The sequence below is a fragment of the Bos grunniens genome, chromosome 12 (genome assembly GCF_055505025.1).
Source record: "Bos grunniens cultivar Pamir isolate PY7600 chromosome 12, Bosgru_T2T1.0, whole genome shotgun sequence".
Taxonomy (NCBI): Eukaryota; Metazoa; Chordata; class Mammalia; order Artiodactyla; family Bovidae; genus Bos; species Bos grunniens.
This window is the reverse complement of record NC_141176.1, coordinates 81,484,789-81,506,446: the sequence shown is the minus strand read 5'-3', so window position 1 is coordinate 81,506,446 and position 21,658 is coordinate 81,484,789. Positions and strand designations below refer to the sequence as shown.

Sequence of the window (21,658 nt, the reverse complement as noted above, 5' to 3'; positions counted from 1 at the left end):
TGCGCAATCTCCACATGATAGGTCATCCAGGGTCATCCAGAGGTCATCCAAGGACCCCACCCCCCCACTGTGAGCCCAACTGCATTGGGCTCTGAAGGTCAACAGGAAGTGACCTCATGAGACCTTTGAACTTAACCACTTTAGTTTAAGGACTATGGAAGCAACGTTAAGGGGGGAGAAATTCAAAAAACAAATGTACAAGATATTATAAAGTTGAAAAAAATTAAACAGTAAAAAAAAATCTAAATTTTAGGAAAATGTTGGATGTTGGTAATGGGGGCGGTAGTGGGTGAGGAAGGGGTATATAGGAACTCTGCTTTCTACTCCATTTGCTGTGGACCTAAAACTGCTCTTAAAATAACCTTTTTTTTTTTTTTTTAATAACCAAAGGAAAGAAAACTATGTAAGGCAAATATGAAGAGAACAATCCGTGTGTGAGTACGTGTATTTGCCAAACCACCCTTCTTCACTTTTCAAAGTTTCTACAACAATCCTATTATTTTTACAATTAAAAAAGAGACATGCAGAAGAAACAAGATGATTTTAAAAAGCTTTGTTTAAAAAAAAGGATTCAGGGAAGCACAGCTAATTCCCATGTGAAATACATCAGGCCAGGCTTATGATCTGTTCGGGTTACCCAAGCCACTCTGCAAGCAACGCAAGGGAGAAGCAGGCAGCCATCCCCTGCACCAGGCTAGAGCAGCCACAGCCCTGAACCACACAAGCCCTGCCAGCAGAGCGACAGTACTCACTGCCAGGCTGGCATCGGCGCCCGGGAAAGCCTCATGGCACAGGTCCTTTGTCATGTGGCTGTTAAGCTGAAAGCAGATCTCCTTCCTGCTGCAGCTCCCAAACATCCACGCCGAGTGACAAAACACCACTCTCCGAAACTCTAACAGGCTTTCATTAGGCCTGGGCGTCAGGGTCTCACAGCTGAAATTCTGGAAGTAACCCTGGAACCAAACACTTGTGTCAAGCAGGGACAGAGCAGCGACTGCAAAGGGCCAAGACGTGTCCTCTAAGACGGGTGACTCGTCCACCAAAATGTCTCAAAAGGGAAAATAAAATAGTATCACAATGCTGAAAAGCATGCTGAACTCCCGTGAGCTGATCAGACCTTCCTCATTCTTCCACATCCAGAGCCACTGGCTGTGTGGGGTCAAGGTGAGGCAAGCGAGGCATGGCCCTGGATGTGAAATTTAAGGGATGCCAAAACCCACAACTAAGATCACCTTTTTTTAGTCAATTTTTTAAAAATAAAAAGTTTTTTTTTTTTTTTTTTAACCATGAACAAAATAATACACTGTTAAACAAAGACAGATTCTTTACCATCTGAGCCACCAGGCAAGGCTTGAACTGTGCTGCTGGAGAAGACTCTTGAGAGTCCCTTGGACTGCAAAGAGATCAAATCAATCCTAATGGAAACCAACCCTGAATATTCACTGGAAGGACTGATGCTGAAGCTGAAGCTCCAATACTTTGAACACCTGATGCGAGGAGATGACTCACCGGAAAAGGCCTGGATGGTGGGAAAAACTGAGGGCAGGAGGAGAAGGGGGCGACAGACGGTGAGATGGTTGGATGACATCACGGACTCAATGGACATAAGTCTGAGCAAACTCCAGGAGATGGTGAAGGACAGGGAAGCCTGGCTGCTGCAGTCCATGGGGTCCCCAAGAGGTAGACAAGACTGGCTGACAGAACAAGAACAAAACAAAGAGTGCCTGATCCTGAACTTGCAGATCTATCTCACGTCGCCCTAGTCTGGTGTGCTTGCCTACAGCTGTACTAGGAGAAGATCCCTAACTGAGTCACAAAGAGCATGGACTTGAGGAAAGCCTGATTTCACTGATACACGGTGTATGACCGTGGGCATGTTACCCAGAAATCTAAGACTCAGCTTCCTCTTCTGTAAAACGGGGACAACATCTTCCTCATTGAGAAAGGACCAAACAAACGTGCAAGCCCGCAGTCTAACACAGCACCTGGTTTAAAACTGGAAGCCCAAATCCTGATTCCAAGAAGAAGCCGAATATGATTCCTAGAAGGACTTCTAGCCCATGCGATCTATCTATCTATCTATTGCTTGATCTATCAAGCAATTTTCTGGAGATAGGTTTTGATGGGTTTTCCCTACCATCACTCTGGTGATGGACTTTTCTCTCTCTCTTTTTTAATATTTATTTATTTGGCCATGCCAGATCTTAGTTGCAGCATGCAGGCTTAGTCCTGGCATTCAAACTCTTAGTTACGGCAAGAGGGATCTAGTTCCCTGACCAGGAATTGAACCTGGGACCCCTATATTGGGAGTCCTGAGTCTCAGCCACTAGACTTTTCTTATTTGCATCTTCAGCTGGTAGAAGTGAGGGCCATTCCTAGCACTGAGCTATGCCAGGGAAAGACAGCAAGTGAGAACAGAGAATGATGCCTACCCTGGTTAGCTCCTCAGGATAAGCAGGAAAGTGGTACCCAAACAGCATGGCACAGTGAGCAGACAGACCACCTCTGTGTCTCTCAGATTCTCCTTCCTACAGCAAAGTGCAGGCATTATTTAAATAAAAGGAATCAAACCACCAGGAGAATTTTTCAACCTCTTGAAAAATTGACAATTTTTCAACCTCGAGTCTTTGCCAAGGTACCTAGCACCCAGGGAAAAGCCACTGTTCCCCTGCCACAGGCCTTGACCCTCACCATCAACTGTGGATCTGCTAACGCCGACTCTGGGATTTCATTTTTTTTTTTTTAACACCAAAAACATTTTGTATTGGGGTACAGCCAAATAACAATGTCGTGACAGTTTCAGGTGAACAGTGAAGGGACTCAGTCATACATAAACATGTATCCATTCTCCCCCAAAACCCCCTCCCATCCAGGCTACCACATAACATTGAGCAGAGTTCCATGTGCTATCCAGTGGGGTTTTCTTTTTTTGGCGGGGGTGGGATCCATTTTAAAAATAGTGTGTACATGTCCTTCCCAAAGTCCTCAACTATCCCTCCGCGCCGCCCCCCCCACCCTAACTGGCAACCAGGAGTCCGTTTCCCAAGTCTGTCTCTTCCTGTTCTATAACACAGGGTGTAACACAAGTCCCTCAGTCCCATGGTAGCCAGCTTCCAAGATGGCTCCCAATGACCCTTGCCACCTGGCACCCCCCACTTTTGTGTAGTCAACCCCCCACTGAATCATGGCTGGCCTGTGTGATCAAGAATCTGTGGAAGCAACCAAGGAGAACTTCCCAGTCTAGGTCATTAACGTCATGGCAGTTTCCACCTTGGTCCTCACGAACTACTCGCTCTGGGACAACCTAGCCACCATGCTGTAAGGATACTCCAGCAGCCTACCTGAGACGCTTCCTTGGAAACAGACCCTACCACCCCAGCTGACATCTCTGCTGCAAATATCCAAGCCAGAACTGCCCATCTAAGACACTCCCAGAGTCCTGTCCCAGAGAAGCTGTGAAAGACAGTATTTACTATTGACGTGTGGGTTAGTCACTCAGTAGCATCTGACTCTTTGTGACCCCACGGACTGTAGCCCGCCAGGCTCCTCTGTCCATGGAATTCTCTAGGCAAGAACACTTGAGTGGGTTGCCATTCCCTTCTCCAGGGGATCTTCCCGACCCAGGGATCGAACCTGGGTCTACTGACATAAGTCACTCAAATTGGAGTAGTGTGTCACACAGTCACAGATGAGGAATCCAGGCCCTGAAGCCTGTGTTCTTTCCTCCAGGTCGCCACTGCCTTTCAGCTGCTTCTATAATTCTTTTAATCATTATCACTGTATATTCACATAGAGAATTAACAAGATACTCAAATCAAACCTCCACACCCTATCAGGTCTCTGAGCTAAGTATTTATGCCACATGCTGCTGCTGCTAAGTCGCTTCAGTCGTGTCCAACTCTGTGCTACTTACCTCTATTTCTTGCTGGCATTGTTACATTCTGAGCCTCAGCTTTCATATACACAATTGCTCTTTTTGATTCATCCCTTCCCAAAATGGGCAGCTAACAGAGTTTATTAAGCCTCTGCCTGTAGGCTTCCGTAGTGGCTCAGTAGTAAAGAATCCATCTGCAATGCAGGAGACACAGGTTCAATCCCTAGGTTGGGAAGAGGCCCTGGAGAAGGAAATGGCAACTCACTCTGGTATTTTTGTCTGGGAAATCCCATAGACAGATGTTAGGGAAATTAAATAGTCTTCTTTAGGCTTCAGAGACAAAGCAGAACAGGCCTCTGACCTTGCTTCTAACCTGCCAGGACACTGCCCTGACTGTGGGTGACGCCCTGACTGTGGGTGACTGCCTGCTGTGAGTGCAAGACTAGCCGCACCATAGATGAGATAGTCTTGAGATTGTTGAGCCCCTGGAGGGGGTCTGGCCAACCAAGCCTCAGGCGGAACAATATTCCAAGTTCTTCAAGACAAAACAAACAACATTAGCATGACACCAGAGTTGCTATTTGCTCACAGATTGATGATGATATCAGTTTTCCTTCCAGGATTATAAACGGGGAACCGAACTGCAATCTTTGAAGTCTCACCCACAGAGCCAATGTGCTGCCTGGGACCTTTTCCCAGTTGAGACTCCAGATGTGCTGTGTCCCGGGACTTCCCAGAGCTCTTTGAGTCTGAGTGTTGGTCTAAACCCAATTTGGTGAAGTACCCTCTGCTGTTTCTCTTTTCATGTTAGTATATTGAAAGTAAGCCAGATAATTCTCTAATGAAAGTGAAAGTGATGTTGCTCAGTCGTGTCCGACTCTTTGCGACCCCATGGACTGTAGCCTACCAGGATCCTCCATCCAGGGGATTTTCCAAGCAAGAGTACTGGAGTGGGTTGTCATTTCCTTCTCCAGGGGATCTTCCCCACCCAGGGATCAAACCCCGGTCTCCTGCATGGTAGGCAGATGCTTTACCATCTGAGCCACCAGGGAAGTCCTAATTCTCTAATAAATACTGGTATTATTTATTTGTATATAACAAGTGGCTTATTTTGTTAACAAATCCTTTGAACCTGAGATGAAAGTGAAACTTCTCAGCAAAACAACAGAGTAGCCTGGCAGGTGATACAGTCTACGGGGTCGCAGAGAGTCAGACACGACTTAGTGTCTAAACCACCACCAGGTAGCCCAGGAAAGGATCTAGTCAATATCTTTGAATAAGCCCCTCGTATACTGATGTTTTCTCAGCACGTTTTGTTAAAAAAATAAACAGCCATGCTGACACACCAGTACACACCTGTTCAAATGGCTTCAGTGAAAAGCAGGGACAACATCACGTGCTGGGGAGGACTCCACTTCTGGGCACCTCCCGGTGAGAAATCACACCCATATTAAGACCTGCACATGAAAGCTTCTAGCAGCTGCTGATTTAGCCATTCTATTCACACTTGCCCCAAACTGGAAACAACCCCAACGTCCTTCAACAAGTGAATGCCTATGCAAACCGTGGTACATCCATACTACGGATCAGTACTCGGCAATTGAAGGAAAAGGGTGACGTTAAAAACAACTCAGAAGAATCTCAGAGACATTGTGTGAGTGCGTGAAAGAAGCCAGTCTCAAAAAAGGTTCACGCACTGTGATTCCACTTATAAGACGTCTGAAAAAGAACAGATAGTGACACAGCAAAGGTGAGCAGTTAACAGGGGTGGCGGAAGGGGACAGGGGAAGGTGAACCCAAGGAAAGGAACAACACCTGGGAATTTTCTGAGCTGCTCAAAATGTTCCATATCCTGGGGCTTCCCCGGGGGTTCAGTGGTTAAAGAATCTGCCTGCCAGTACAGGAGACACAGGTTCGATCCCTGGCCCGGCAAGATCCCACATGCCACAGAGCAACCACGCACGTGCAGCAACTCCTGAGCCTGTGCTCTAGAGCCCGGGAGCTACCAGTGAGTCCACAAGCTGCATGTAAAGCCCACGTGTCCTTGTGACTGACATCAAGAGAAGCCACTGCAGCGAGAAGCCCGCACACCCATACAACCAGAGAGTAGCCCGGCTCACCACAACTAGAGAAAAGCCCATGCAACAACAAAGACCACACACAGCCAAAAATAAATACAATTATTTTTTTTTAAATTCCATATCCTGACTGTGGTGTTGGTCACACAAATCCATATACGTGGTAAAACTCACAGAACGCTACAGGAGGCAGAGAGGGCACTTTTACTATATATATTTTTTTAATTTAATGCATGTGTGATTTCCTTCCAAAGCAATCTCAACTCCTTTTTCCCCTTAACTGTGTCTTGTTAAATCACCTTCAGGGCCTAGAGCCTTGTTGATTTTCAAAGCTTAAAAAAAAAATGCTGGTCAAAAGGACTTCTACAAGGAAGTTACTTGGAATCTGCTGATCTGTATCTCAGGAGTCCACAGTCTCTCAAACAATTCCATTCATTATTTTCCTCCAGAGGACAAACCTCCCACTTGTATGTCCCTGCAAACAGCCTTGCCTGGGAGCAAACCACCTTTTAGGAGGACACAAACACAACTTCACGGACTCTCAATAAATGTGTCCAGTGAGTGAATGATGGGGTCCCTGAAGTCACAAGACCCAGACTATCCTGAGGGCACATGATAGCCTCAGGGGAAAACCAGCCCCCCCACCCCCACCCCAACACCCTGCTTTGAGCCAGGCTTCCCATATGGCTCAGTGGTAAAGAACCCGCCGGCCAATACAGGAGACTCAACAGACCCAGGTTCAATCAAGTCAGTAAGGTCCCCTGGAGGAGGGCACGGCAACCCACTCTAGTATTCTCGCCTGGAGAATTCCATGGACAGAGGAGCCTGGCGGGCTACAATCCATGCAGCTGCAAAGAGTCAGACACAACTGAGCGACTAAGCACGCATGCACACACTTTGGGCCCCTCTCTGAGCACGAGGGTGACCATCCACTTAGACGCCTTTTGTTCTGACACCCAGGCAGTTAGCGCCTTTCAGTGTCAAAAATGTCTCAATTTGGACCAAAAAATATATATATATACACTGTCCCCTTGAAGACGAGGATTTTTCGGCCTGTTTTCTTCACTGTTGTCAATCTCAGGAATCGTGCCCTCCGGGTAAAAGGTGCTCGACAGACCTTTGTGAGAAACTTGTGAAGAGTTATTGAGACTCACATGAGTTGTGATTTTTCCAGCTACCTGAGATCCTATGATAAGATCCTCATTAATCCATCAAAGAAAGGCTCTGTTTTAAGTAGCCAGAAAGTAGATCAGAAGTTTTGAGACACAGCTCCTGATCTCCAGAAATGAACTCTGGGGGAAAAGGCAAAATCCACACATCAGGGACTAACTAATGATGCGAGCTACACTGCAGATGAAACCAGTCAGGCCGCCGGCGTTGGCAGCAGCTGCCTTCGGCACTGCCCTGGGGGCTCGCCAAAACTTCTGTGGATAATCTCCAATGGTAAGCCAATGGAACTGAGACAGAGACACTGCTTTGATCGGGAATTAGCAAAACGGGCATGGCTTGGCTGGGTCACATATGGGTATCTTCTCTCTCAACATACGGTTGTCCCGAAACAGTCCTGTCTGCTGGGGACTGGTTAGGGCTGCCAGGAGCTAACATCCTTGCTTACTAAGTGCCTCTGACCAACAACAGAGAAAGGGGGCACATGGGACGTCCCTGATGGTCCAGGGGTTAAGAATTCATCTTCCCAATGCAGGGGGTGCAGGTTCAATCCCTGGATTGGGGAGCTAAGATCCTCCACGCCACGGGGCAACTAAACCCATGTACCAGGAACAAGAGAAGCCCAAGGGCTGCAAGCAGAGAAGGCCTGCATGCCACAACGAAGACCCAGCGTGGCCAGAATTCAAGAAGGCAGGGGGCACCTCGAGAGTTGTCACAAGTGATAAGAAAAGAGTGTAGAGGCACAGCTCCCATCCCAGCCTGCCTGGTGGGCTTCTGCAGGGGCCAGCTTTGCTGTAGACTCACCCTGAGCAAGCCTGATCGATTTCCACCTCTTTCCTTGAATTCTGGATGGTGTGTCTGAATATAAGCGAGAGGAGGGTTGTTTGGAGCTGATATCTAACCACGGTGGCGCCCCTCACAAGGGACCATTAGGTTAGAACTGCAGCTTTCGGTGCATGGACATCAATCTTGTCCTGATGGGAATCCTCCAGCTTCGGCACAGCCCCGGGAGGTGTGGACGGTGCACCTCCTTCCTGTCTCTGTCCCTCCTTCCCCGCTGGGCCCTCCCCCAGAAAGTTATTTCCCCTTATTTTTGTGTGTCAATCTTATCCACCTGGAAAGGCCAGTTCCCCATCCCCACCCCATCCTTATACACCCCTCCGTCACAAGAGGGGTCCCTCATCTGGCCAAAACAGGAGTCCTTCCCTGGAGGGGTGGAGATGGGGGTTCAAACTTCAACTTGGTGAGTCTCAATCCCAGCGTGAGTGGCATGAACGTTTCATCCCCGGGAATGGAACATGTTCAAAGGTATGACTAATCGCCAGCATGACGGGGGGTAGAGGTGGGGGCTGCCTGACTTTTAAGGTGGGGCCGTGGATGCTATGGGCTTCCTCTGTGGCTCAGTGGTAAAGAATCCACCTGCCAAGGCAGGAGACATGGGTTCAATCCCTGGGTCAGGAAAATCCCCTGGAGAAGGAAATGGTAACCCACTCTGGTAACCTTGCCTGGGAAATCCTATGGACAGAGGGGCCTGGCGGGCTACAGTGCATGGGGTCGCAAAGAGTCGGACACGACTGACTAAACAACAATGGATGTTACAGTTCCTGTGTCGCGCAAGGCAGCCCCACCATCACCAGCGAACTGTCCCAAGTGCCAGTGGAGAGAACCAGGAACACGAAGCCAATCCCACACGTGGCTGGAGTCTTCAGACCCAGGTCTCGATTCCTGAGACGACTCACCTTGGCCCGTTCTGGGGTTGGTATTGAGAGCTACCAAATTCCCCATTCTCTTACGACTCAAGGTGGGTGGGTGTCTGCCCCTTGCAACAAAAGAACCCTCTTTCCATAGATTTATATACAGATGGTTACAGCAGTCAAATATTGCAAGCAAAAAAATAAAAAGACCAATAAAGGGCAATGTTAGGTATATTATGTAGAATTATACAGGGGAACATTATAAAGTCATTAAAATTTTCATTTCAAAGAAAACTCAATATGGAAAACACTCAGCGGTTAAGGCGGGAAAGTGGCTTCTAATTATACACGCATTGTTCTCACAATTTTTTAAAAAAGTATGTCTGTCTATAGACAGACAAATACTGGGAATATATTGAATATGCCAAAAATCAAATGGAAATAAATCAAATTTTAATTTTCACAAATTCTGACCAGCAGGATTGCAAGGAATTTTTACTTACTGTTTGATACATGAATACTTTTCTAATCCTGTTACAAAAAGTAGAGTACAAAGGGAATACTAAAATGAGCAAACAAGTTAACAAAAACACACTTCTTTACTGAAAGCTCAACTTAAATGCAACTTTCAACCAGAATCCAATATCTTAATATCTGAACACTTCCACCATTACAGTACCTTTTGCAAAGCTCTTGTCATATTGTAATTATCTAGAAAACTTCTCCAATCTGGTCTGGATGCTACACTCTGACAGCAGAGAACTGGGCCCTATTTTTGTGGCACCAATATTAACTAGTAATTTAACACAGCTAGTCAATCAAATACTTGTTGAGTTGATAAATCCTCACACAAAATGAAGTAAAAAAAAAAAATGTGAGTGAATATGCAATTAACTCTTGTCACCTGACCATCCTGATAGTAAGGGGTGGGGGGATGACCAGATTTCTTCTTAAAGGTTGTATCAATCAAAAGAAAATAGACTGGAATCTTCTAATTCTATATTCTGCAAGTTCTTCACTTGGATATTTTCCATTCAATTCATTTGCTTGGATTAAGGTTATCATAAAATCATTCAACCTTTCTTTACAGGGTCATAAATACCTGTGTCTAATTTTTGAATGTAGTAAATCTCTAGTTTACCCAAATCCTGACATTTTCAAGCAGTTCCTTCTACTAATAACATTGGCCCTCAATAAGATTTCATGCCAGATAATCAAAAGATTTGGCAAGATTATAAAGAAAGACATTAATCTCTGATTAATAATGGCCTCACAAATCTCCTAATCCAAACCCCAAATGGTCAGCTCTAAGTAGATGTCCTGCAAGGCCATCAAGAGAGGAAAAGGTAAAATTTATGCAGATATAGTGACCAGATTCTCACATGTTATCAAATACCTACAGTCCTTAAAAATCATTCATCTTTCACAGCAACTTGGTATGATTACTAAGCCACTTTCCACATAATTAACAGTAAGAGACTCTTTTTCTCATAGATAATGTCAAAGGGCAGATGAAAGATCAAGTCTTCCAACCTGTCAGAATGGCTCTCATCAAAAAGACAAGAAATAACAAGTATTGGTGAGGATGTAGAGAAAAGGAACCCTCCAGCGCTGGAGGTGGGAATATATTGATAAATTGGTGCAGACACTACGGAAAAGAGTACGCAGGCTCCTCAAAGAATCAAAAATAGAACTATCACACAATCTAGCATTTCCACTCCTGGGTATTTACTTAAAGAAAGCGAAAACACTAATTTAAAAAGAAACACACACCCCTGTGTTCACTAAAGCGTCGCTCACAATAGCCAAGACATGGAGACAACCTAAATGGTCACTGACTGAAGAGCAGATAGAGAAAACACAGGGATATTACACAATGGGCTGTCACTCAGCCATCAAGAAGGACAGTTTATCCATGTGACAACATGGATAGACCTACAGGGAACAATTATGCTAAGTGAAATAAGTCAGACAGAGAAGGATAAATACTGTATGTTTTCACTTATATGTGGAATCTAAAAAACAAATGAATAAATATAACAGGAACAGACTCACAGGTACAGAGAAAAAACTGCTGAAAGGGAGGAGGGGTAGGGCAATGGGCAAACCAGGTGAAGAGCATAAGACATACAAATGATCTGTTATAAAATAAAGTCACAGGGATACAATGAATAGCACTGGGAATACAGTCAGTAATATTCTAATAACCCTAGCATGATGCATAATCTACAAAAATATCATCAAATCACTATTTTGTATACCAGAAGCTAACATAATATTGTAAATCAACTACACTTCATTTTGTAAAAAGCAGACCAAAAAAGACATTTTTTAAAAAGAAAGACAAAGTCTTCCGATGAATGTATCAGTCAAGATGCTTGGGATGAGAAGAACAGAATTAGAAAGTGGGTAAATTTATTGTCTAATACACTAAGTCCAGGTTGGCATTATTTGGTATACAAAACTTATTATTTAGTATACTAAGCTCCAGGTGCAGGAAGATTGGTGCCTAAGTGATGCCCACAAGAACTCTGCTTCCGTCTTTCAGCCCATCATCCTCTTGCCGTCATCCCAAGGCTGATCACAACATGGCTGCTGTGATTCCAGACATCACATTCAGTCCGGCTATCGGGTATCTCGGTGAGAGTACAGAAACACTCCCCAGATCCTTCTTCAAAGACCACCAAATGTCAGCGGCTTCTGAGAAGCACTTTGATTAAGGACAAAAGGAGTGTGAAGAAGGCCGTGCCATCATTTCCTGATGACAACAAATGGGTGACACTAAGCAGCATGGAACTGTAGCAGCCCTTCGCCGTAACAGCTCAGCAGGCTGCAGCAGCATCATTAACCTCTGGGCGACAAGCCTAGGTACAGAAAGCAACAAGCTGGGCACGGCAGGGTAGAAGGACAGAAAGAACTTGTGTCCTGGGTGATACTGTGAGCTGAGACACTGAACCAGGGACCCCTTCCTTTCTTATTATTTGAGGCAACTAATTGGTGAATTGCAGAGAAGGCAATGGCACCCTACTCCAGTACTCTTGCCTGGAAAATCCCATGGACGGAGGAGCCTGGTAGGCTCCAGTCCATGGAGTCGCAAAGAGTCGGGCACAACTGAGCGACTTCACTTTCACTTTTCACTTTCATGCATTGGAGAAGGAAATGGCAACCCACTCCATTATTCTTGCCTGGAGAATCCCAGGGACAGAGGAGCCTAGTGGGCTGCCGTCTATGGGGTCACACAGAGTCGGACACGACTGAAGCAACTTAGCAGTAGCAGTAACAGCAATTGGTGACTTTCACTGCTATAAGTCAAAGATTCTATCACCTGAAGATAAATGCACTCTTGAAGGCCCCTTGAGGTTTTAGGGAAAGAGCACCAATAACTTGCCCAACATCACAAAGATGGACAACATACAGAAGGGCTGATCTGTCTCATCTTAATATCTATATTCCCAACTCTTCTTATCTTTAATACCAATCTCTAACATCGGTATCCTAACATGTCATGGAGTTTTCAATACAAAAATTTTTAAATTTATGTATGTATGTATTTGTCTTTTCCATTACAGTTTAGCACGGGATTTTGAATAGAGGTCCCTGTGCTCTACAGTAGGACCTTGTTTATCCATTCTATGTATAACAGTTTGCATCTGCTAACCCCAAACCCCCAATCCATCCCTCTCCACCCTCCTCCCACTTGGCAACCGCAAGTCTGTTCTCTGTTTCTGTTTCAGTCATGACACAAATTTTAATTCAAGTCAAGCAATATTTATTTATCTTCTATGAGCAGGAGAAACAAAAATCAGGAAAACATGCTTTCTGATCTGACAACCCTTGTTATCCAGTTCAGAAAATGAGGAGAATACATAAATAACACGATGAAATTCACACCAAAATAGGAAAACTAAACGCCTTTTACAAGCACCCACATATGCCATCCTGACCTCTTTTTAGAATGTCACATCTTGCTTTTTCCTAGGGCTCCATTTTTTGGTATTGATTTTGAAAATACTTCTTTTCCACAATCCTTCTGTGTGCTAAAAGAACAAACAACTCAATTTTGAATTTTGGAAATCTATTTATTTGATCACAATCTTAAACCCCTTGTTTCCTCAGATTTTTCAAAACAAGCAGGGTTTTGGGTTTTTTTTTTTTTCCATTTTCATGTCCTTTCAACTCAGTTTCAGTTAGGAAAGATCAGAACTGCATGAAGTAAATGGGGTCTGACCTCCTGAACAGAGTGATATTAGTGTATGTCTTACACACAAAACTGTGCTATTTTTCCAAAGTTGAAAAAAATTATCTGACCTTTAATAAGCTCAATAAGTGGACCGTGTACAATGTTTTCCTCATAAATTTTGCTCTTCAAAAGATACCATTAAAAAAGGAGAAGGTTAAAAAATAGCCTGGTGAACATACTCGTAATATATTTACCTAACAATGTACTTGTATGCAGAATATACACAGAACTCTCATAACTGTAAAATAAGATGACATTAAGTATGTGCGGTTTCTTACATGTCAGTTATACTCAAAAGCTTTATGAAACAATCAGACAAAAATCAATGGAAAAGAACAAAGTGTGAATGGCCACGTCACGAAGGAAGATAGCCAAATGGCCAAAAAGCACAGGAAAACCTATTCTTCTCTTTCAGGGAAATATAAAATTAAACCACAAGGAGATACCACTAACACATCCACCAGAATGGCCAAAATGAAAAAGATGGGTAATTTCAAGTGCTCATGAGGATTACATAAGTGGAACACTCGTATATCATTGGCGGGAATGTAAAATGGTACAAACACTTTGGAAAACAGATGGCAGTTTCTTATAAACATACACTTATTATAAGACCCAGCAATAAAAAGGAAAACAGATCTCCGCACAAAGACTTGTTCACAAATGTTCTTAGCAGCCTTATTCATAACAGCCCAGACTGGAAACAACCAGAGTGGCCAAGGGTGACCAGACCAACAAAGAGAAGCACATCTAGACACTGAAATACTCTGGGCAGCAGAAAGGAGCACACTGATAAGAGGACGGAGGAAGGGGGAAGGAGGAGGAGAGAGGAATAAAAGGTGAGGTGAAATGACACCTAGGCTTTGTGAAACTGCAGAACTCCAAAGGGTCTTAAAAGCGGCCAGAGAGAAAAGACGAGACTATTTACAAATAACAATTAGCCTGACAGCGGACATAACAGCAACAACAAATGGATCATAAAACAGTGGATTAACACAGAAGCAATAATCCAGAATTGCACACCCAGCTAATTCATCATTCTGGAACAGATTTCAAGGCCCACAGAAATTGAGGTTACCCTCTGGCTTGGGAAGATTCCCCTGGAGGAGGAAATGGCCACCCACTCCAGTATTCTTGCCTGGAGAATCCCATGAACAGAAGAGCCTGCTAAGCTACAGTCCACGGGGTTGCACAGAGTCAGACACGACTGAAGCAACTTGACACAAGCACACACCCCAACAAATGCTCATTCGTGGAACTTTCAAAAAACATCTCAGGAAGAAGGAAAGTTATCCCAGAAGCAAATTTTTCAGGTAGGTTGTACTTTCTTCTTCATGCTTTTTTGTGTTGGATTTCTTAAAAATGAGTCTGTATATTTTTACAATACCTGACTTTAAAGGTTAGCTTCAATGGTTAAATCAGATCAAAACAGAAATGAAACCAAATATCAAATTTTCAAATTCCCAGAGAACAACAACTTGTCAGGGCTAATATCAGATTTCCCTTAAAAATGTTAAAGACTAACTTGAAAGGACATGAAAATGAGGTTTATTTATTCACTCAGCAAGTATTTAGCAAAGATTTCTTGTGTGCCATGCACTAAATAGCAGATCCTGAATTAGTATGATGAGAACAAAGAGTGAAAGGCATCATAATACTGGATTTATGTCTTCTCTTACACGATACCGTTACGGAAAGCCCAAAGTCTACACAGAGTGCGGTTGCTCTTGTGGATGTGGAATTTTACATAATAGAAAAAAGATAATCTAATTTGGCCCAGGGCCCTTTTGTTTGAAAATGTATGCACAAATATGACCATCTAACACATGAAATTAATTCAGTGTAAATGATGAATTCTCATATTAATTTAATTGCCAATCTTGCCGTCTGTCTCTAATTTCCATCCCACGTTAAATAAGAAAACTGCCTTGAGTTCATGGGCAGCACTGAGCATGCGCTCACTTTTAGGCCTCTTGTAGCCTATGGTCCCTGGTTTATTTCACAAGTATCAAAGGCTTAGAGCTTGGGCATTTAACATGTATCAATTGTTCCCTTTTGCTCAAAGTATCCACTTGGCAAAATATTTTTAACTGACTTAAACCTGGAGGAGGGAAGCCTATTAAAAGACAGTTTCTCCACTTTTCAAATAAACAGTTTCGGGGGCTTCTTGATTAAAAACAAAGGTGGCATTTGGCATAAAAGGACTGGTGAAATCAGTATTTCTAGTAATTTGAATGGAAACCGTTGGGCTCTGATCTTGCCCGACATGTGGAAGTGGTTAAGGCAGTAACCTGGCGGAAACAGAGTGAGGGGCCTGTATGATGAAGTGAGGCCACAGCAGAAACTCTAACCATTACAAAGCAAGGGGGAAAAAACAAGTTGCTCCACCACTGCCCATTCAACAGTCAGGCTTGGTGAGCCCTCCTTTCAATCAAAGCACCAAATAAGAGGAGAGGTGCAGCCACAAGAACCTTTAAAATCCCTTCCCAGCAATGGTAAGCAACACCTGGAATACCTGGGCACTCAAAGTATCAACGGAAAGGACTCCAGTGATTGTACTTTGGGATTACAAGTGCATGCTCAGTCGCTCAGTCGTGTCTGACTCTCCGACCCCACAACTGTAGCCCGCCAGGCTCCTCTGTCCAGTGGATTCTCCAGGCAAGAATACTGGAGTGGGCTGCCACGCCCTCCTCCAGGGGATCTGAGGGGATCTTCCCAACCCAGGGGTCGAACCCAGGTCTCCCGTATTGCAGGTGGATTCTTTACCACCTGGGAAGCACCGAGATTACAAGAGCTCCTCTCTTATCTGTAGCATCTTCAGTTCAAGGGGAAAGTGCCTTTCTCAAAAACACTAAGCAGCTCTCTGCAATATGCAAGGTCAGTTGCAAAAGGTTTGTTTGAAATGCCTGGTTCACCATGCTGTCAAAGCATCAGCCAAGTACCTACAAATTCACACAACTTCCCTCATCCTCTGGGAAACCCACATTCCATTTTTCCTAAAGTGTTCAGCAAGCAAAAACTGGGCTCCCATCTCTTCTTTAGTGTTCTCTAACCTCCTCAAGGATGGAAAAAGGTGTTCATTTCTGATGTCTATCACATGCATATATATTTATATATCCTTACAAATATATACCATTCTCCAAATGAATTAAATTCTTCTATGACTATTAGAGTTCAGTGAATGCTAAAGGATGAATTCCACTTTAAAAAAGTAACCCTTTCAATACTATATTCAATTCTTATCTTCTTAGAAACCATTTCCTCCAACAGTTTTTTAAATAAAAAGCAAAACAAAAATGTTCACCCAAGCTCCTCATAGTCTTAAGATAATTATGACAAAACTGCAATACACCAGAAGAAAATTATCTAAGGTAGATTTTTAAGTCTCCTTTCGGTAAATTTGGCCACAGAGTAGCCTTAGTATTCTATTATGACCTAGGGAATTCAATCCCTGTATAAAATTCCAGGAAAAGACTAATTGTGTGAAAAGGGACACTATAAAACTCGCTTCAGGATTCCCAAAGGGGAAGCCCTCCTTGAATGAAAAACCACACCCCAACTTACAGGGGGCAAGCCACTGAGTCTGTGACCCTATGGAGAACAGCTACATCATCACCAGGTATTTCAAGTTTCTCATCCACAAAGAAGAAAGAAGAGATTATGGGAAGCGCTAGGCTAGCAGCTTACTATTTCCACCAACACTTCGCCCAGGAAGCCAGCCACTGGCCAATCATGTGTCTTTTTACCCAGAAGCAGATCTATTAGCCAGACATTCTAAAAACACAAACGTTCCCTTGTGCTTGGAGTAACTCCAATATTGGTGCCTTGCTGCACAAGGATGCTGCAGGAATATAAAGTGAGCCATGTGGATGCTGAGCCCACATGAAGAGCATTGTCAGAAACTATCATACCCAGAAGACCAACCCTACGGAAAGGCTAAAGGTAAAGCCCCAACCAGAAGGCTGTGGAATGTGGAAGACAGCCAAAAGCAGGAGACTTCAGAAGGGCCTGCCTGATCACAACAGTGAGGACAATTTTTAAGGTAAATGTCCCAAAGCTCTCAGGACCGAAAAAGCCTTTCATCCTGCTTTCTGTCCGGTTTAGACTGAGTAAGAAAAGCAAGACAATGCTGGAAGATGTTCTGAAATGGGCTTGGCCAAGTCACCAGGCGCAAAGCACAGTGAACCTAACCCACGGGGTTTAGGCTGGGGTTTGGCTCCGGCTGAAGACGATGCCTGCGGGGTGGGAGAGATGGGGGTCCCCAAAAGCCATGGCTCAGGGTGGAACAGTAATACAGAGGAGGGCGGGGCTGAGCAAGTCAAACCTGGGAAACTAACAAGCAAGACATTAACCAGGACCATAAAATGAAACAGCCAGAGGCCACCATGGTACTCCAGAAGGATCACAGAGACAGGCTGAGCCGGCTAAACTGTTCCAGATGCGAGGCAATCTCTCCGCATCTCAAGCGGCGGATCTGATAACCAGGGTCCTCAGTTCTTCGTGCGTCGCACCTCGCTCGTTTTCTGGGAGACTCTGCACAGATTTCAGAGCTGGGCTCCCACGGCCAGACACGACATCCAGACTGATGCCCGGGAACGCGTGTTCCCCCTCGAATAAAACACACACACACATGCACACACTCTCAAAGGGTCTGGCCGGATCACACAGCTAAAGTTTCTGGAACTTAAATCGTAAAACCACAATCAGAAGTTGTTTTGAAAAGCTCACCACAAAAATCTGTGTCCTTTGCTTTAAAAAAAAGGGGGGGAGGGGGTGGGAGAAAACTTTGGTCTCCATAAAGGCTGGCGGTAACGAGGGACAAAAATGCAACTCGGCGAGAGGGCGTGTTCCTCTTTGTCACCCACCCGGGGTCCCCGCGCCGTGCGTGGGCGAGCCGCGAGCACCCGCGCCAGCGGCCACCCCCCCGGCCCGCGGGCGGCCTCGGGAGCCCAGATTGCGGCCGGAGGTCCGGAAGCCGCGTCGGGCGCTGTCAGCGCGCCGGGTGGGATGGGAGGAAGCGGGGGGAGGGCGCCCCGGGACGGGGGGAGGCGAGTAGGGACGCGCGCGGAGCCCGCGGCTCGAGTCCGCCGAGGTGAGAGAAGGGCGCAAGGGGTGGCGCGGGGCCCTGAGGCCCCGGAGCTCCGGCTATTGTTGCCTGGCTGGAGGGCGACTCTCCCGCCTTAGTAAGAGAAAGCCCGATGCCACTCGCCACACCTCCCGCAGGCAGGACCCGCGGGCCACGCAGCTCCTTCCAGCCGCGCCCGGATCGGCCGGCTCCGGGCGCCCGACTCGCACAAGTTGCCGCCCGCCCGCCCGCCGCGGTCATTGTTCGCCGCGCGCCTCCTACCTCCACGGCGCGGGCGGCTCCGGCTCCCACTCCCGCTCCCGGCCTCCGGGCTCCGCAGCTCCGAGCCCCGGGCGGCCGAGGGCGCGGCTGCTCCGGCTGCGCGTGCGGCGGGGACGCTCGGCTATTAATACCCGCGGGCGGCGGCAGCGGCGCGGACGCGCGCACGGGGCTGGCGGTGGCCGGCCGAGGTCCGAACCATCAAAGGTGGCGCGGGGCGGAGGGGAGGGCGGAGCAGGCGGGGTGGGTGGGGAGCGGGCTCAGGGTCGCCATGGCCGCCTCGACGCCGGGCCGAGCGGCGCTCGCGCGGGGAGGAGCGGCGCAAAGCGGGCGGCGGCCTCGTCCCCGCCCCGCGCGCCAGCCGAGCGCTGCCCGCAGCCCCCTGCGCCCGCGCCGGCCCCGCCGCCTCCAGGCCGGCGAGCGGGAAGTGAAGGCAGGCGAGCCCCTCCCCGGGCCTGGGCCGGCCCCTCGGCGAGGGGCGGGGGAGCCCCAGCGCCGCGCCGCCCGAGCCGCGGGGACAGCAGGAGAACCACAGCCCCCTCCAGCGTCCGCGCCCGCGCCCTGCGAGCCGCCGCACCCCGCCCCGGCTCCGCTCCGCCCCGGGGGCAGGTGCGCCTAGGGGCCGCCCGCCGCGAGCGCCCTCCCCGGCCCGGCGAGCCCACCTCCGATCCGCGCCTTACTTGGTCCTGCGGCCCGAGCCGGGCTCGCCGCTCGGCCACCGCCCGGCCAGAACGCAAGAGGCGCCGGGGAGAGCGCCGAGCCAGCAGGGACGCGCCAGTCCCGCCGCTGCGGTCGAAAGCGAGATGAGGGCGCGGGAGACGAGCACCCGGGCGACACCGCCAGCCGCTGGCGGAGGATCGGCCAGGATCGGGACTCCGCGAGTCGTGCTTGTGGTTGTTCAAGAGGGAGCCCCGCCCGTGAGCCCACCTCCTAGGACTTTCCGTCTCCGCGCGGGCCGCGGCGCGGTGCGGGGACCCACGAGCACCTCCCCTTCCCCGGGGCCGCTGGAGCGGGCTTCCGGCACCACCCTGGGCCACGAGGGACTTAATCCCGGAGGGGCAGTGGTCACCTCCCCTCCCCCGCCGCGGCCCGGCTTCCTCCACGCCCCCTCCGGGGACCCGAGCGATGCCCGCGCACGGGAAAGGAGTGGAATAGGTCAGCTGTTTACAGATTCTTGTGGGGCCTCGGAGCTCCGGGAACTCGAAGGAGGCGGGAACAAGATTCTAGGACCCAGCAGGCAGGGACCTAAGAGGGAAAAGTCAATGGTTCCCATCCTCCAGCTGAGAGCTACCGCTTTACACCTCCATCCCCCATCCTCAGCCCCGGGTCTTGCCCTTTCTTCTCCTCTTGGATGGGCCCTCTACACATGGAGGGCAAAGGACTGGCGGCAGGTTCCAAAGGAAAAACCACCCTCGGCTAGATCCGGAGGGCACCCACCCCTGACGGCCACCGGCTACAGCGCCCTGGCCATTTGGCGCCTTAGAGAAGTTTTCCTGGCTTCCCTGGTAACTCAGCTGGTCAAGAATCCGCCTACAATGCAGGAGCGCCCGGTTCGATTCCTGGGTTGGGAAGATCCCCTGGAGAAGAAGGGATCGGCTACCCACGTCAGTATTCTTGGGCTTCCCTGGTGAAATGGTAAAGAATCTGCCCGCACTGCGGGAAACCTGGGTTCCATCCCCAGGTGGGGAAGATCCCCTGGAGGAAGGCATGTCAACCCACTCCAGTATTCTTGCCTGGAGAATCCCCATGGCTGGAGGAGCCTGGTGGGCTATAGTCCATGAGGTCGCAAAGAGTCGGACACAACTGAGTGACTAAGCAGAGCACAGAGAACTTTTGGACTTCCACCCTCCAAGCAGGGCTCTTAGGAGAGGCCACAAGGGAACTGGAAGGGGTGGGGGGCCGTCTGTAGAAGAGTGGGTCCCCATGAGAACAGGGAGCATAGCCAGTGTGAGCAGTTTCTGGGACAAAGAGACATTTTGAGTCTGGGGTACCAAACTGGGGGGGGGGTAATATATTTTTTTTAATTTTGTATTTATTTGGCTGTGTCTTAGTTGTAGCACGTGGGATCTTGTTCCCTGACCAGGATCGAACCCCAGCCCTCTGCATTGGGAGCTTGGGATCTTAGCCACTGGACCACCAAGGAGGTCCCTGTTTTTTGTTTTTAACCCCTTTCTATTTGGTGAAAGGGGGCTTCCCAGGTGGTGCTAGTGGTAAAGAACCTGCCTGCCAACGCAGGAGACATAAGAGACATTGGTTTGATCCCTGGGTCTGGAAGATCTCCTGGAGGAGGGCACCGCAACCCACTCCAGTATTCTTGTCTGGAGAATCCCATGGACAGAGGAGCCCGGCGGACTACAGTCCATGGGGTTACAAAGAGTTGGACACGACTGAAGAGACAGCACTTGGTGAAGGTGGAATTAAAAAGGGTCATACAGGCCTCAAACCCAAAAGACCGGCAGATGGGGAGTTTGTGGTGAAAGAGAAGAAATACTGGGTTGGAGGTATGGCTCTGGAGCAGCCATAGATCAGAGGGTTCCCTGATTCTGTACATGCGGTTCTCAGGCCTGCTACAGGAGCAGCACTTGGAAACTTTAAGAAATATAAATTATTGGGCCTCCCCACCTCCCAGACCTACCTTAGCAGGTTCTCCCACCTCGGTGAACATCAGAATTGCCTGCAGCACTAAATCAAAGACCTTCTGCATCAGAAACTCCAGGAAAGGGTGTCTGGAGTGAGCTTGAGTGTGTGTGTTTGTAAGAGGTTCTCAGGTGGCACAGGGCCTACACTTTGAGAACCACTGGATTAGGGTACTGAGTCTTGGAATCACAGAATCACCTGAAATTAAAGAGAAGAACCTCAATGTCCAAGCTTTACCCCAGCCAAATATACCAGGGTTTCTGGGGTGAGAACCCAGGCATCAGCATTTTTAAAGTTCTGGAGGTGATTCCAATGCAATAGCCATGTATGTGGCAGACCTGGAGACCGTGGTAAACCTAGATTCTAGCTTAGTAAGCTTGAGACACATTTCTAACAAGCGTTCTGGTGCTCTTTTTTGCTACTCAGGGCACTTCACTGAGCAGGAAGCAAGGTGCCTTGCCATACCTCACAGCTAACACCAAAAAAAACTGTAGAAATCGCAGAAAATTAGAAAACCGACTTTTGCCTAGTCCCTATAGAGTGTTTGCTTCCTCTTCTTTCTCTGTCTGGAGTAAGGTTTGTGTTGTTTTGCTCTTAACATGCCTATGATCATAATACATGACG

At 47.7% G+C, this 21,658-nt stretch overlaps 1 protein-coding gene across 7 annotated transcripts in view; it reads right to left on the bottom strand.

Moving 5' to 3' along the window:
* The window catches only part of FARP1 (FERM, ARH/RhoGEF and pleckstrin domain protein 1), a 309,639-nt gene extending 290,424 nt beyond the window's left edge, over nucleotides 1-19,215 (bottom strand). For 2 of the 7 annotated variants that reach the window (XM_086330332.1, XM_086330330.1), the window contains exon 1: nucleotides 18,401-18,798. The gene's annotated coding sequence lies outside the window, so the exon portion shown is untranslated. Of the gene's footprint in view, nucleotides 1-752; nucleotides 18,799-19,059 lie in introns of those variants that run through there. The other 5 variants (XM_086330335.1, XM_086330343.1, XM_086330336.1 and 2 more) reach the window with 4 other exon arrangements.
* Between the last annotated feature and the right edge of the window lie 2,443 nt (nucleotides 19,216-21,658).